General features: G+C 36.6%; 1 long non-coding RNA gene across 1 annotated transcript; it reads right to left on the reverse strand.

Annotated features, from left to right (window-relative positions):
- Positions 1-681: 681 nt before the first annotated feature.
- LOC129052421 (uncharacterized) lies at positions 682-11,485 on the reverse strand. Its single transcript, XR_008517447.2, has 3 exons — positions 11,296-11,485; positions 11,144-11,206; positions 682-800 (listed from the first exon to the last, which is right to left on the reverse strand). It is a non-coding gene; the product is annotated as an uncharacterized LOC129052421 (long non-coding RNA).
- Positions 11,486-13,369: the final 1,884 nt, after the last annotated feature.

The raw sequence follows: 13,369 nt of genomic DNA on the forward strand, positions 1-13,369 counted from the left end.
GTGTAAACCCCACTCATTCTGATTTCTTCATTATGCATTCCTTCACTTAGATTTAAGTTGGAGGAACTTTAAGTGTTGTAAACATTACCATTTTGATAACATGATATATAAACCTGGAAGATAATACATTAACATATTTTACAGTTGTTTATGACTTTGTAAAAACAAAACAAATAGAATGAACCTGCCATTCATAACCTGTGGTTTTATTTCGAGAGCTGGGAATTCATGGGAAGTTTGTAACTGCAATTTGATCACCCACCCTTTGAACCTATCTCAGTCATGAGTACTGTAATGTGCACTTCTTTACTTCAGCAGAAGCTGCTTAGAGACAAATTACTTTGGTGCCAGATTAAATGCACCTCAGCAGCTAGACTGGATGGCATTTCACTCCTATGCAGAATCCTTGCAAGCTGCACTCTTTGACCTTCTGGATGACATCTTCTGCCCGACAGTCATTATTTTCTACCTCCAGCTCACTAGGACACCTAAGCGGAGCAGTCATTAGAGCTCCACAGGCAGCATAAATGGCCAGATATATATATATATATATATATATGTTTCTGTGGTCAGAAATTGGAGGGGAGCAGATGAAAGGAAAAAAAGGGCTCCGAAGTTGCTTTTATTCATGACTGCACCTCTCCCTCACTGACTCTGAAGCTCACTGTTGTTGATTTCTCTGTGATCCTTGATTTCCTTGTGATATTTCAAACCACTCCAGTCTCCAGATTGAAGGTTTATGTTGGCCTTGTTGTGGTACTATCCCATAGAATTTTGGATGATGTTTCTGTCCTACAATTCTGAAAATTGCCATTAAACAAAGGTTATAATGTAGTTAAATAAGGCATGTAGGAATAAAGCAAAATCAAGTCTGGAGGATGATATAACTCTTCTGCATGGTTAAGTATGTTGTAACAATGATTCTAGAAGGAGAGATCAGTGTCGAGTGGGTATTGATATAATGGTAAGTAACCCATTTCTCCAAATCTCTTGACACTGTTCACTCCTGCTTTCTTGTGCTTTACTCTCCTCCCACTTCACCTCCTCTCTTAAAATTCTCTTCTCTTCCTCCCCTTCTCTTCATGATATTCTTAATGTTTATTTTCATTTTTTTTCCTGGTGAAGATATTTAACAAATCAAGAATGGATTGCAAGAATACTGAAAGCTTCCTAGTTTTTTCCTATATGAAAATTATGCTTCATTCTTTCAATAAAAAGATGCCAGAAAATGTAAATTATTCTGTAACTGCATTTTTTGTCTAGTTCTCTGGATTTCCCCATCACATTCCATAGATGGCTATTGTCTTTTATTTGCAAGGGAATATACTACTTGTTAGAGAAATAAGTAAATATTAGCTTAGATTTCTGCACTGGAAGTATGCAGAGCTTTGCTCTGGGGATGAAATAAAATAGGAAGTATATAATTGGGAATACGTTGGCATAAAATAAGGGACTAATAAATCGTACCAAATAATTGAACAAAGTGACAGTTTCATCAGCAGTATCAATGTTCAAGGCATGTAAAGAAATTAGAAGGCTTACAAAGAAAGTCTATCTCTCTTTTCCCAGGTGTGTGTAACAAAAGTTCTTGAATAAACCTGAATTTTGCTGATCTGGAGTTTAAGCAAGTTCCTGCACATCTGCTAAGTTAATGGGGCAGTTGCATTATCTTGCTGCCATGTTTATTTAATGCTGAAACCCACTGATGGTAAATTATACCATAAAATTTTAAATTATATTTTACAATATAGAAATGTGCATAAATGAAACATGCTGTGTAAAAAAAAAAATCTACACACTGAGAGACAGACTCATACTCAAGCAATTCTCTGCTCCTGCTCCTAGTAACTATCAAATTCAGCAACTCAACCTTTTGTTATCACAATATCTTTAATATAATTGCTTCAGATTAAGTTTTGTTGTGTATTCTCTTTGAATAATATATTCTACCTGCCTGTTGGGAAATATCAGAAACGAAATTAAACTATACATCTTCTCCATATTCTTTTTTCCAGATCATATGTAAATATATTTATTTTTTATTTTCTACATAATATTACAATTTTTAATTTTGTTAGATGAGAAAATTTTGGCTCCTATTCTCATGTTCTTTCTACCAGCTGCCATCCATTTTCCACCATTTATGCCATTATTTTACATTTAAAAATAATTAATACCTATTTTCTATGTTAATTTTAAATCTTTGTGCTTTGTAAGATAGTGTTTGAGAATAAAATAAAAATCATCATTTAACTTATTAGGATTATGAAAATGCAATTCCTTTATGAAGCCATAGAGTCCTGAAGGTTCTTTCTACTTTCTCATTCTATATATTGGCAGTTACAAAATATCTCAGTTAGTTAGCTTTATATCTGGCATTTCTTAAATGAATTTTTGTTTTCCTAAGAATTTTTCCTGGCACTTGCTTTGTTTCCCGTGTCCTCTTTCTCTATCTGCTAAAGTCAAACATAAAGTTCTTCTACTGCTCTACTACTAAGAATAATCCTCACCTTTCCAGCATTAGATATTGACAGTAATGGGCATTACCAGCTTTGATGCAAAGCAGCTTTGCCTGAGATGGTAGATGTGACACTGTGGGACAGATATTGCATCCACTACAAGAATACGGGAAGTTTTGCAATAATGTTAAAAGAATTTAGTAGCTACATTCATTCTTCTAGCAGACGGGGAGGCTTTTGGCAGGAAATGATGCCATAACTACTGCTTTGGATATTGTCAGATAGGGGCGATATCATCAAAGATAACTTAAAAAGTAAAGGAAGATATTGTGGATTTTATTTGAACACTGAGCAAACTGGTTCATGGAGTGCACATAAGTTATACCTTGGAATTTCAAAGAACTATTAAGGTATTATTTTAAGATGATAGGATCTTTGAAAAAGCAGGTCATAATAAACCCAGAGAAATGTTTAGTGTGTGACAGCCTGTGTCAACATAATTTTGCCCAAGTCTCTGAAACATTAGAAAAATATAGAAGCAGTAAATATCTATTCTAATGGCTTCAAGACAAACATTTTTCCCCCTCTTCTCTGCAATGGCCTCTAATTCAAATTAATGGACCCCCAATGCTACTGCCTCTGGGAAAAGCTCATTGAAACATAAGTAAGTGTGTCTCTTACTCCATGATCCAACCGAGGCTAATGAGAGAATATCATATCACACTTGATTAATTTGAAAGTGGGTACTGGCCAAATTACCTGAGTCAGAATTCTTGCCTGAGATTTTTCAAATACTACCCTAGAAGAAAAGCAATTTCTTTATGGTGACGAAAGTTGTAAGTCATAAAAACACTGGCATGTTCACTGGTTATGTTTCCTGCTATTTAGAGAAAACAGCTTTAAAGTGAAAGACAGTAAAGCCAGCGTATTGAAAGAAAAATAAATTAGTACCAAGAGAGTTCTGATTGCATTTTTGTCCCTGGTCCAGTTGTTCATAAATTCATTCCATCTCTGCCATCTGTATTTTGGTTGTTATATTTTCATTGAATTCTCTGAAGAAATGTTCTTCATTTTTCTCCCCAAATTAGTTTGAGTCAGGTTTATGTCAGTTGGCACCTAAGAATCTTAAGTAATTTGAAAAAGTTGAATGCCTGTTTATACTCACTAATGACTCTTTATTTAATTTTCTCAGAGTAAAGTTGACAAGTATTGCCGTAGCAGCTGAAGTTCACTTCAGATTAAACATAATGTCTTTGACTGTGCCAAGAATATAATTTTCTGTTTTCTCAATTATTAGGTAATAAGTAATTCTGGGATTCTGAGGTTGGCTTACTCATCAGTAATATTTATAATATTAGAAATTTACTTCTAAAGAGAAAATTCACCACTTCCCTGATTTTATAGACCTTGATTTTTACATGGAATTTGATGTGTTTTTTATATTTTATGCTAGTATTTATTTAAAATGTTGATGACTATACAACTTAAATAAATATGTTATCACTATATTAATGTTTTAAGGTGTGTATGTGACTTCAATGACTGAATTTTTATCCATGAAATGCAGGCATTAAAAAATGGCATTTAGAACAGAGAAATGTGAGTTGCTCCTTATTGGCTATTCCACTTTCTGAAGTTTCAGTTACTTTGTGTTAATCCTAGTTCAAAAATATTAAATGGAAAATTCCAGGACTAAACAATGTATAAAATTTTAAATTGCTGCTGTTACGAGAAGTGTGATGAAGTCTTGTATTTTCCTGTTCTGTCTTGCTGGGGAGGCGAGTCATTCCTATGTCCAGCATGTCCACACTGTTTATGCTACCCACCCATTAGTCTCTTGGTAGCCATCTTGGTGATCAGATCAACTGATATGCCAGTGCTTGTGTTCAAGTCACCCTTATTTTACTTACTAATGCCCCTAAACACAAGAGTAGTGAGGCCAGCATCCGGATATGTCAAAGAGAAGCCCTAAAGTGCCTTCTTTAAGTGAAAAGGTGGAAGTTCTTAACTTAATAAGAAAAGAAAAAAATTGTATGCAGAGGTTGCTAGCACCCATTGTAAGAACAAATCTTTTATCCCTGAAACTGTGAAGAAGGAAAAATAAATGGGTGCATAGTATATATATGGTTCAGTACTATCCTTAGTTTCAGGCATCCACTGGAGGTCTTGGAACATATATGAATAAGGGGGCACTACTATCTGTGTATGTACTGGTGTACACACACAGTCAACAATTGTTTTAAGGGTTTATTTACTTTAAATTGCAAAAATAATCTGTAATAATGTTACATGATCCACTAAATCATGTTACACAGAAATTAGAAAAAAACATTTTGAACTGCTTACTATATTAGTTTTTAATTATTCTTCCAAAGATACAATATTTAAGATGACAGTTTTATTGGATAATGATAGAAATGCTAATGGCATTCCATAAAGTTTATATTAGAGCAGTATATTTTAATTTATTGATCTTTCTTATTTCTAGCAATCTACTCCCTCCCAATTCTTTTAATTTTATACATCAATCAAGATGACAAGATTGGTAGGCATATAGACAAAATATCTATAGGCACTTTCTAAGGTACTGGAAGTTATAGCACATCATGTGTTAACAAAAACAACTTTTTAAAAACTCTTCTATAGCTTCACATATAATCAAAAGGAATGTGAACTTTAAGAAATCTTATGATGTCATGATAGTGACAGGAGGCACACAAATTCCTAGGCATATAGGGACAGGCCCACAGTGAAACCCAACTTTCAAGGCAAAAACTGGAAAACCTAAAATCCAAGCTACAAGTCTAGAAAAAAATCCATGGACTGAATTGAGAAACTCTCTGCCCATTTGGCGCATTTTCCTCTGATTGATCCCCTCCCTTCACCGATTTTACATATACCTACCCTTCCCTAATTGGTATTCTACATTGCCATGCCCATCTTTGAGTGGTACATTTTTTTAGCCATTTTTGCTTACTCACAAACCAATCACCATGCACTCCCCCATTCGGAGCCCATAAAAACTCTGGACTCAGCCACACTTAGGGGACTACCTGCCTCCAGGTGGAGGACCACCTGTCTTCAGCTAGGAGACTGCCACTTTAGCTCCCCTCTCTACTGAGAGCTGTTCTGTTGCTCAGTAAAACTCTTTGCCTTGCTCACCCTCCAGTTGTCCACGCAAATTCATTCTTGGATACAGGACAAAAACTTGGGACCCACAGATGTGAAAAGGGCTATAACACTATAACCCTCCCTCCTGCTCCTGGAGCAATGGGAGGCCTGGGCAGGGGCACCACTGGCAGCAGAGGTCTCCAGCTGGTGAAGCAGCCCCCCAAAAATCCTCCATAACTGCTGTTTCTTAAAAGAGATTATTTGTGATCCTGACACTCCAAAATTACCCAGGTCTGTCCATATTTATTGATACAATTTTATGCACAAATAATTTTCAGCCATTTGGACTTAAAAAACAAAACTAGGCTTTGAGAAAGCCTTGTTTCCATGGATAGAAAAATACTTAACTCCTATGGTTAGAATTGCCTTGAGCTACAAGTGTTAATTAATCATAATCAACAGTGTTTCAGTGATGATGTATCACCAGTTATTTCTAAAAATAACAAAAAAATACACCAATAATATTTACCAGAAGGGAACTAACTTTAATGATTGACTGGATTGGGGGTCCAAGCTCAAGAGCAATAAGTAATATAGTCAGTCATACATAACCATTTTGTTCAAACTCCCTGCTTACCCTTGCAATGATAATTTACCTAATATAATTATAAAAGTTGATGACTGATGGCTGTAATAAAAAATCAATCTTTGAAATAGAGAATAATGACAAAGTTTCCAAGTTCCGTGATGAAAGTATTTAGAAAGAATGTACAATGACTCCATACATTCTGTTATCCATTAATAGCTCCTTGTTTTGACCTTAAACATGTCTCTCTGTTACATAACAATGCCGATGAAATCCACTTCATCACACAGACTCACAAACTTGGCCTTGTTCAACTTTTCCCTTTTCTTCTACTCAGACATTTATTCAGTTATCTAGGTTAGTTATTTTTAACTATGAAATGTTCTAAATCAGTTTTTCTTTCCTAGCTTATTATGATTCCCTAATTTAAATTCCTCTTTGTCACCATTGGGAATATTGTAATAATCCCTTAACTTCCCTTCCAGATACCAGTATTTCTAGCCTTTGTTACCAATAATTCTCATCTTTTTGGTCTCAGGACTCATTTATAATCTTATAAGTTATTAAAGACCTCAAAGAGCTTTTTAAATGTAGATTCCACCCACTGATATATGCTGCATTAGAAAGAATAACTAAGAAATGTCTATTTATATTAATTTATCTTAAAATAGACATTAAAATTCCATTACATATAAACATGATATCATATTTTTATAAAATAACTATATGTTTAATACAAAACACGAGGAGAAGAGAGGTATTACTTTAACATTTTTACTTAGAGGAAAAATGGATTCTTATATATGCTTCTGTGTTCCACTTAAGGATATCATGTATGGCTCCACACAAATACATAGCTTGAAAAACTGTTTTTCCTTTTTAATATCCTTTTCAGATAACTGTCAATATTCTTCTTTGATATAACATCAAAACTCAATAAGTGGTAGTTTGCTAATAATTATTTGCAATGTGGAATTGGAAACCAGATCAACAAATGTTTACCCTCTTACATTAGGATCTGTTGATACATCTGTGCTTTGACTCTTACCTGCTTGTGAATTTGCTGCATTATACACAGTAATTAGGAAATGCTGGTTCCCTGAGTTGTGTAGATATCCCAAATATTGAAATGTTTTATTATACAATATCAAAATCAGGTTCATTTTTATTAAGTTCAATAACAATATGATCAGAAAAGTATTAAGTACGAGAAATGTCATGTTCTTGGTGGTGAATACTAATTTTCCAATTTTTTTCACTTGAAAGCTCAAATGTTATTATTAGCAACAAATACTTTAAGTTGTTTACTTCAAAGTTACAGTATCACTTACTTTTGAGAGAATGTTCTTCAGAATAGCCGTATTTGAATTATCATAGTTTGTCAGTCATTCTTTCTAGTAAAGGGTATTTTATAAAAACAGTAAAGTGTCAGGAGTCCCCAAGATTACCCCTGTTTGTCATTTACAGAAATTAGCATAGTCATATTCAATGCTAAGATGCATTCCAGCAAAAGGAAACAAAGCAAAGTCAGCCAAGGGGAAAGGCTCAAGAAGCAAAATCTGGAGGAGACCAGGCACAAGCTGCCAGGATGTACTTAAGTCCTCCAGTAATGAGCTGTGACATGTGGGAAGTGTTGTCTACCAGAAAAGCTCATTCAGTCTCAACACCCGAGGTTTTTATTGGGAGCTGGTTATGTAGGCAACTTCTGCCTAGCATGTATCAAAATTCCGGATGCCCAGAGTGAAATCAAGAGTACAGCATAAATCACGTTGTTTGTACAAAGATTTGGGGAATGGTGGGAACATAGACTAAATTCAAGTTCCCAGATGTCATCCAAGGGCCAGCATTGCAAGCAGGCCTTTCTAAGGAAAGGTAGTCAGATCTGCCATATGTATTATCTCTTTCCTGCACAAGCAGCTAATCCATCTTATAACTAAAAAGTTATATACAGGTGCTTTTTCTCAATACAACAGTGATATATTGGTCTGCAGCCTGTACTTTACGCATACTTCTCATTTTGTGACACATAATATTCAAAGATGTGTACCCAAAGTTGAGATGAAATAAAATTAATAATTTATTTCTGCTTCTTCTGGGAACTTTTCAAGTAAAATGGCAGATTTTCTTTCTGTTTTTTCTTACTAAGCATTTATAATGAGGAAGAATATAATGGCTACTCATATAATTTAGTGCAACTGCTTTGATTCATGTTAAGGCATAAGCAGTTTTATTCATCATTGCTTTTGCAACATTACTGCAAATATTAACCCAGTGAAAAAGGCAAGAAACATCTTACAGTAGTTTTGACCTTGCAGATCCTTTCAAAGTTTTCAGATACTCAAAAGCCTACAGTCCACAGTTTGAGAACAGTTGTTCTACACTATAGGTACAATTATCTCTGTTAAATACTAATCTGATATTTTTCCTTCCATTGTTTAAGAAACATTATGACTCTATTCTCTATGGAATAATAACCAGGCATTGTATTGAATTCTTAACAAATGCTGACTTTAACTGGCCCTTTCAAGATAAATTGTCCCCTATTTCTGCAAAGCCATGCCTACTAATCATTCCATAAGCATAGTGGTCTCTCTTCTTAGAATGGTATCCACTGTTTATAGATTCTTATTTATCAGTATTCACATTTGTTTATTTAATGTTATCTCCATCTAGGCCCAATGGAAATGTAATCAAAATTATCCGTAAAGAACTATTTCCCTAGCTTATTAATAGCATTTTTTTTTTTTTTTTGAGACAGCGTCTTGCTCTGTCTCCCAGGCAGGAGAGCAGGGGTGCGATCTCAGCTCACTGCAACCTCCACCTCCCAGGTTCAAGTGATTCTCCTGCCTCAGCCACCTGAATAGCTGGGATTACAGGTGCCTGCCACCACACCTGGCTGATTTTTATATTTTTAGTAGGGATGAGGTTTCACCATGTTGGCCAGGCTGTTCTTGAACTCCTAGCCTCAAGTGATCTGCCCGCCTCAGTCTCCCAGTATTTTGTTTTTATTTCTTTATTCCTCTATTTCCAAAGATAGCTTGGCACCCTTAAATTTCTCAAGATTTTCTCAAATGTAAGATGACAGAAATCACAACCATTATATTACCTTCTAAGCTTTACCTTCCTCTTGGTGGTCCCAAACTTCCTGTGTAATGTCATAACCATTTAGCAGTCATATAAATCAAACATCTGAAATCCACTTTACCCCACAATTCTTTGCAAATCTCTACCTGGTTGACCTTCTTACCACGTCTTTGATCTACCCACTTTTCTCTTTTCACCACCATTCTGTTCTATACATTGTCGTAATCTCCCATTTGAACTACTACAGTAACCTCTTAGTTCTTTCCAAACATCTCTCCTTGCCCTCACCTTCAAGCACTCCTTTGAAAGCTTATATCATAGAGATATTTTTAAAGTGAACAATATGTTCAAGTTCACCTCATCCCCGTACCCACACCTTGCTTAAAACTTCAAAGTAGCTTGCCATTGATCCTTAGTATAAATATAAAAAGCTTTCAATATAAATATAAAAGTCCTTAACATGAATATAAAGTTCTCTTGCTCTGATCACTGTCTACTTACAACTAGATTTTGTGTTCAGTTGTACCTTGCCCTCTGTATCCCATTGTCCCATTGGTTTGCCCAGGTTTTCCATTTGTTCCTCAATTACATCATGTTTCCTCCTACACAAAGCCTGAACATGTGCTGTCTAGAAATTATTTCTAATTTTATCCACATCATTCTCCTCTACGTTGTTAAAAATATTATTCATTTTTCTCTCTGGTTAATAATAACTAACTCAAATATTTGAATAATACAATTTTCCCCTTCCCCGCTCTCACAATTTTTGGTAGCACTTCTTCAATGTGAGTTTCTTTACTTCACTTGTAAGATTTGTTGATTAATATCTATTTTCCCAACTGAATTTTTATATCCATGAGTTCAAAGTGCTTGTCTGATTTTGCCTCCAGTGTTACCAAAAAATCGTATTATAATACCTATCTCACAGTAGGTGCTGGAAAATATTTGTCAAAATTATAAGTAATAATAAAGCTACAGTAAAGAAGACAATGTGGTATTGGTGGAAGAATAGACAAAAGTTTATTGGAACAAAATGGAGAATCCAAGAATAAACTCACATAAATTGAGTCAACTAATCTTAGAAAAAGCGAAGAGGTAAAATTGTCAGAAATGTTGGAACCAGAGTGACTTCATATTGAGTGAGGGCTAGGAAAATGAGGCTGAGACTTGCTGGGCTGCATTCTCAGAAACTTAGATATTCCTAGCCTCTAGATGTTTACAGTTAAGGGAGAAGATTGACAACGTTTACTAAACAGAGTGTCCAGATATCCCGATATCTTGAGAACAGAAGCATTCCTAATTTTGCTTTAGAGATAATAATATCACTTCTTGCAAAATACAGTAATTAAGAAAATTGGCTGGGTGCCTTGGCTCGCGCCTGTAATCCTAGCACTTTGGGAGGCAAAGGTGGGTGGATCACCTGAGGTCAGGAGTTCGAGACCAGCATGGCCAGCATGGTGAAACCGCATCTCTACACAAAATACAAAAATTAGCCAGGCATGATGGTGCTTGCCTGTAATCCCAGCTACTTGGGAGACTGAGGCAGGAGAATCACTTAAACTCAGGAGGCAGAGGTTGCAGTGAGCCAAGATCGTGCCACTGCACTCCAGCCTGGGCAACAGAGGTTGCAGTGAGCCGAGATCACGCCACTGCGCTCCAGCCTGGGTGACAGAGTGACACTTCATCTCAAAAAAAAAGAAAATGAATCCTTTATTACAAACCCCTGTAGCAGAGCACATCTCCCCATGATCTTTTTTTATTTGATATATAATCTAGTATTGTACTTGAGGTGGATGCGTTCCTCCTCTGACTTTGGGAATGCTCTACTCTGTCTATGGAGTAGCTGTACTTTCACCACTTTATGTTCTTAATAACTTGCTTTTGCTTTGCACTGTGGACTCACCTGAATTCTTTCTTGCATGAGATATAAGAACCCTCTCTTGGGGTCTGGGTCAAGATGCCTTTCCTGCAACAAAACAATAGAGAAGAAACAGATAGTGTTGGAACAATCAGGCATCCACTTGCAAAAAAAGGAAAATTAATCTAGACACGTACTACTATGGTTTGAATGTGGGTACTTCATCTCCAGTGCAACAGTTGGAAGGTGGGACCTAATGGGAAGTGTTTAGGTCATGAGGCCTCCATCCTCATAAATGCGCTAATGCCATTGTAAAAAGGTCTTGCAAAAATGTAATGGCCCAAGGGGTACTTCGTGCCTGCTGCATAAAAAAAGACTGTCAATATAGTAGAGAAAGAGTAAAATAGACACAAGGCCAGCCACACTATGTGAGAAATGGAGTTCATATTGAAATGATCTCATTCAAAGCTCATAGGTTAGGGGTTTCTCAAAGCCAATTTGGCAGAAGAGGCAGGAGTGGCCAGGTAGCAGGCGCTTGCTGCTGATTGGTTGGGGCAGAGATGAAATCATAGTGGGTCTATGCTGTCCTCTTGTGGGCTGAATTGCTTTTGGGTGTGGCCACAGAAGCAGGGTTGGTGAGTCCAGGTGGAGCCATGGGCTTCAGTCATGCAAAAACCCTGAAAAGATATTCCAAAAGGCCCATCTTAGGTTCTACAATAGTGATGTTATTTGCAGGAATGGTTAAGAAAGTTGCATTTCGTACAGCCTCCAGAATAATGGCTGACAATTGTTTTTTTCTGTGCCTTAGCAGGACTCAGGTGCCACTCCTCCCCAGAGTCTGATGGCCTCCCATTAGCTTTACAAAACCGTTTGAGTTTTGGGGAAATGCCTATTATCATTTAAACTATAGCTTAAATGTCTTCCAAAGTCAGCTTGACCAATAGTCCAGGAATAAATAAGGGAAAGGCAAGAGGTGGGGTGAGTTAGCTCAGATCTGCTTCACTGTCAAATTTTCCCACTGACATGATGTTTAGCAAAGGTTGTTTCAGAAGTGGGTTCTCTGTCTTTTGCTCTTCTGCCATAACGCTTGTCCCACTTGCCCTTCTGTCTTCTGCCCAGTAAGGATGAAGCATGAAGGTCCTTGCAGGACACTAGGTGACAATGCTTCGGAGTTTCCAGCCCCCAGAACTGTGAGAAAATAAATTTCTGTTCTTTATAAATTACCCAATCTTGATAATTTTTTTATAGTACCAGAAAACAAACACAGAAATGGGTATAAGAGAAATGGGGTGTCACTACAAAAATACCTAAAAATATGGAAATAATTTTCTAAATATATGGAAACTTAGTAGAGGCTGATGGAACTTGGTGGAAAGGCATCAATTGCTGTGAAGATTGCTGTAAAGGAGCATTAAGGGTAACACTGGTGAGGGCGCAGAAGAAATGAAGAGCTGTAGAGAGAGCTTAAGTCATGGAAATTATCTAAATGGCCATGAACAGAATTTCAGTAGAAAGATGGACAGTTAAGGCCCTTCTGATGCCATCTCAGATGGATATGAAGACTATTTTATTGGGAACTTGGAGGAAAGGCCACCCTTGTTATAAAATGGCAAACAATTTAGCCAGATTGTATTCATGCCCTGGGGCTTTATGGAAGGCAGAATTTAACAGCCATGAACTAGGATATCTGGTGGAAGACATATCTAAGCAAAATATTGATGGAATTGTGTGGCTTCTCTTAACTGCTTTTAGTAAAATGTAAGAAAAAATGAGTTATTTAAAAATGGAATCTAAAATTAAAAGAGAAACAAAACATAAAGATTTGGAAATTTCTCCACCAGCCCAGGTGAAGATAAAAAGCCTGTTCAAAGGGAAAACAGAAGCGTGGGGCCAAAGGACATTTTGATAAGGAGATTAGTATAGACAAATGGAAGCCAGATATTATTCACCTAGAAAATGGAAGAATGACACCAAAGGTGTTTCAGAAATTTTCAAGGCTGTTGCTCTCATTACAGACCCAGAATGCTAGGGCTTTGAATATAGAACAGTTTAAGGGGACAGGGCCAGGGTACCTCCAGGACATTGGGATTCCCTGCGTAGGGCTGTCTGGCGTTTCTGCTTCCCATATTCTGGTGCAATACTCCTTGGCTACCCCAGCTGCAGCTCAAGCAGGCCCATGTGGGACTATTTCCACAAGTCTGGAAGGCACAAGCAGTGATTTATCCATGTGGTGCTAATGCTTCAGGCTCACCAAATGTAAGAGCTATGGGG

The sequence above is a fragment of the Pongo abelii genome, chromosome 22, assembly GCF_028885655.2.
Source record: "Pongo abelii isolate AG06213 chromosome 22, NHGRI_mPonAbe1-v2.0_pri, whole genome shotgun sequence".
Taxonomy (NCBI): Eukaryota; Metazoa; Chordata; class Mammalia; order Primates; family Hominidae; genus Pongo; species Pongo abelii.